Genomic DNA, 4,674 nt, shown 5'->3' on the forward strand with positions numbered 1-4,674 from the left:
ATACTATTCTCACTACTGCTGCTTCTATATTAGTACTATTCTCACTACTCCTACTTCTATATTAGTACTACTCTCACTACTGCTACTTCTATATCAATACTATTCTCACTACTGCTGCTTCTATACTAGTAGTATTGTCACTACTGCAACTACTATATCAATACTATTATCACTACTGCTGCTTCTATATTAGTACTATTTTCACTACTACTACTTCTATTCAGCGCTGTTCTCACTACAACTAATTTTATATTAGTACTATTCTCACTACTGCTGCTTCTACATTAGTACTATTTTCACTACTGCTACTTCTATTTAGCGCTATTCGCACTACAACTACTTTTATATTAGTACTATTCTCACTACTGCTGCTTCTATATTCGTACTATTCTCACTACTGCTACTTCTATATTAGTACTATTCTCACTACTGCAACTTCTATATCAATACTATTCTCACTACTGCTGCTTCTATACTAGTACTATTCTCACTACTGCTGCTTCTATACTAGTACTATTATCACTACTGCTGCTTCTATATTAGTACTATTCTCACTACTGCTTCTTCCATATTACTACTATTAGCAGAAATACCCGCCCTCCGGACAGGTATAAAAGCTAGTTCCGGAAGGCTATTGGGCCTGCGGCCTTTTCTGAAATTATCTGACATTTCTACAACAACGTACTCATACTTGACATTCAATGATATTCACCATCCATGAGAAAAAGGATTTTATTGAAATTTTAGTTTAAAAACGAAATATCATCACAGCATTGTATCACAGAGTAGATTTTATTGAAGTATTTCTTTGTAGGCGAAGTTATCAATGAAAGTGCCTTGCTTTTCTGTTGTAACACTCATGAGATTTTCACTAAAGAAAAACAAATAATTTTTTTAATTTGTTTTTTGATTGTTTTATATTTGAAACTTACTCCTTTTTTTGCTAATTTTTTTTTGGTTAAATCTGAAACATATCATTTTTGTGGAAATTTCAATTGTTTTATTTATTGCTCAGCTATAAAAATACTACTTAGTTTAAAACTATTTCGCAAATTTTAGTGGTGATGATCGATGGGGTAATTTCCGAGACCCGAGATTTGGACGTATACATCGTAAGCTTCATTATAATATCCCCGAAGACACCCATGTCGAGACTTGTTAGTACCAGGTGATTATAGCACTATTACTTGGGCCTGGCATGGCCAGGTGGTTAGGGCGCTCGACTCGCAATCCTGAGGGTCGCGTGTTCGATTCCCCGTCCCATCAAACATGGTCGCCCTTTCAACCGCGGGGGCGTTATAACGTGGCGGTCAATCCCACTGTTCGTTAGTAAAAAAAAGTAGCCCAATACTTGATAAATTAGGGACGGCTAGAGCAGATAGCCCTCGTGTAGCTTTGCGCGAAATTCAAAACAAACAAACAAACAGCTGTAATTGCAGAGTGAGTTCAGTGGATCTAAGAAATTCAAACAAACCAAACCATTATAATAAGATGATTCTCATTACTGCTACTTCTAATTATTGTCTTTGTTCTACTACTTTTGTTACAAATTGATAAAAACGAATGTTGACATTTATGATATCAATAAATAAAAGTGTAACTTTTCAATTAATCTTCATAATTAAAAGCAAATTAAGATTAAAAAATGCACAAACTTAAAACGTGATACTTATTTAAAGTCTGATAAATTATATTATTGAAGTCCTTGACTAAAATTAAAATAACTGTAAAACAATAAAAGTAATAAACATAAACGATAATGATTATCAACACACAACTCAATTAGAATTAAATAATTTAAAAACACAAAATACTTTAATCATGTGTAGTGGTATGTGCGTTCAGGAAATGAATTACTCCTCCCCCTCGTCCACCCTCAACTCTTCAAATGAACTGAGAAAGGTACCCACGAATTTCACGATACATTTTTCCTATGAAGAAAAACCTGAGGACGTATTGTATAATTTTCATGTCCGCGAATTTACAAAAATGGGTTAAAGTTTGTAGAGTGTATAGAAAATGGAGGAGGAGGGGTGGACTTACTATACGTCAAAGGCGGGAATAAAATTCCAGGGGGGGGGCAAGGGAACATGTGCTTACTCCGGCCAGTATAGGGTTACAATATTCTCAGAGTAAAAAAGCTGGACTTTTTTTTTCATGCGGAATGACACTGTAACATCTCTGAAACAGTTTAAATTACGATAACACACTTTTCTCCATTTGCTAATTAATTTGATGTTTATTGTATCGCATTTTAAGATCACACAGAAACAAAATTGGATAAAATTTTATCTAGTTAAAAAATGATTAACAATAAACAAACAAACGCACCTGATTTGTCTTGAATTAATTTTCAAAAAAAAATTTTGCTTCTTTGTTTTATTTTTCGCAGCTGGACAGGGGAGCATAATACAAAGTTCGCACAGGCCACAATTTGGCCTAGGTACGGCTTTGAGAAAACTAATATATATATTTTTTCTGATAAACAGGTCTTTATGCGAAGATCGCTTTTGATTTATTCCACTTATTATGGTGTATTTAAATGTTTTACACTCACAAAAATAAACCTATCATTCTATAGGTATTTGAAGAACTTGTAGCATTTCGTCACATTTTATTTCTGACACGGAGCAGCTGGGACATAATTTAATAGAGTTGTTTAAACATTTGTTTAACAACAAGTAAAAGCTTGGAATGGTCTATTCTTTCATTAGGTGTGTGTCTGTGAATCAGACTAGTTTTGGGAGAATTCCACTCCTCATCAGTGACCCTGGACACTACCACCAATGAAATATCAGACCAAACCAAGCCTTTATAGTAGTGAGGTATCGAAAATCGAAACGGTAATTATTGTTTTTTTTCAAGTTGAAACTACCATCTAGTATAAGTGTAATTTGTGTTTTACATACTTTTATTTAACTTACATAAGTGGTTCTTTGAAGCCTTATTGTTTAAAACAAAACAATCGTTACAAATTTTCCAAATACAGCTTGCAAGAGAAGTATGCAATAGTCAACAATAATATATGAACAGAATAGAGTATTTCTTTCAGAACACTTTCACTCAAAGAAAGCGTATCTAAACACGAAATGTGAAAACGTGTATATTTCGGAAGTTTCATGGGTTATATTTTAATTCTACACGAATAGTCTTATCGGCTAACTGGAATTGATTAATTATTTATGAAAGTTTAAAGGTGTTATTGATAATTACGATTTTTTAATTATTATTAATTAAGTGCAAGACCATAGAAAGAGGCAGTTGGGAAAATACCCTCAGAAATTTCTTAAGTTTCGGCGAAAAACAAATGAGAAAGAGAGCAAAGACAAAATTTTTCTAAGCCATGCCGAAATTTGTAAGTTTGTAAACCGTATTTAAATTGAAAAACATTGTATTTTTGTAATAGGATTTCCCAATCTGAATTTTTAAAAGTCAGAGTTCATTTTTCCAGAAAGGAAGCCCCCAGTGGCACAGAGGTATGTCTGCGGACTTACAACGCTAGAAACCGGGTTTCGATACCAGTAGTGGGCAGAGCACAGATAGACCATTGTGTAGCTTTGTTTTGAACTTCAAACAAACAAATCAGAAAGGAAAAATACCTAAAGTTTTAAATATAAACTAAAAGGAGTGCTGGGAGTGGCAGTTTTTTGGGGGGTTAGGTATACCCCTCCCCGAACCGAAACCCTGGCAACGATCCTGATTAATTGCATTAGTTCGTTGAACTTTGATGAACATAAAGGAAAGTTAATGGATTCGATGCGGCAACTACAGTTGAGCATGGCTGTAATTATTTTATATTAATGCAGTGGTGATGTTTAACTTTACAAAGGTGGCATCAATATTTCGGACATAATAAACTAAAAATGATTAGAAGAATTGCTAACACTTCGGTTACAGCGTTGAATTTATAGCCAGTCAAGGATTTCCCTGAACGATGACGGAGCAACATTGGCGTTTCTTGTTTCTGCTTAATTAAACTAGTTCAAAGTGGTTGTAAACAACGCTCTGAATTGCTAATACTGGCGGACTTATAAAACGTGCTCTGAATCGAATGAATCAATCCTTCACTGATTCTTCCTCTATACCTTCACGTAACAAGTGGGAGTCTGAAAAGTCGTAGCTGTCAACAAACTATCGCGCATGTGGACTAAACAGCCAGAAAACACTGAAGGAAGGCAGTCTGTTAGCAACATCACCCGTCACAAGGGCATTTCCCGACTTTGAGCCGAATAGAAGGAATAACTGCCACTTTGCTGAACACACTCAGCATATGTATGATGGCGCAAACCTTGGACCTTCCGATCTAAGCTCGGCATTCTAAAATCTAGATTACGTCCGGAGCCGTTCCAGTGTATCTTTGAATCTCTTCTCTTTCTTCAGTATTGTTGTAAATAATTTACAATTATTCCCCGTATTAGTATCTTCAGTATTGTTATAAATCGTTTACAATTATTCCACTACTAATATCTTCAGTAATCGTTATAAATCATTTACATTTATTTCACGTATTAATATTTTCAGTATTATTACAAATTATTTACAATTATTTCACGTATTAGTATCTTCAGTATTGTTATAAATTATTTGCAATTATTCTACGTATTAGTATCTTCAGTATTGTTATAAATCATTTACAATTATTCCACGTATTAGAATCTTCAGTATCGTTAAAAA

This window comes from Limulus polyphemus, unplaced genomic scaffold (assembly GCF_000517525.1).
Source record: "Limulus polyphemus unplaced genomic scaffold, Limulus_polyphemus-2.1.2 Scaffold607, whole genome shotgun sequence".
In the NCBI taxonomy this organism is placed as follows: Eukaryota; Metazoa; Arthropoda; class Merostomata; order Xiphosura; family Limulidae; genus Limulus; species Limulus polyphemus.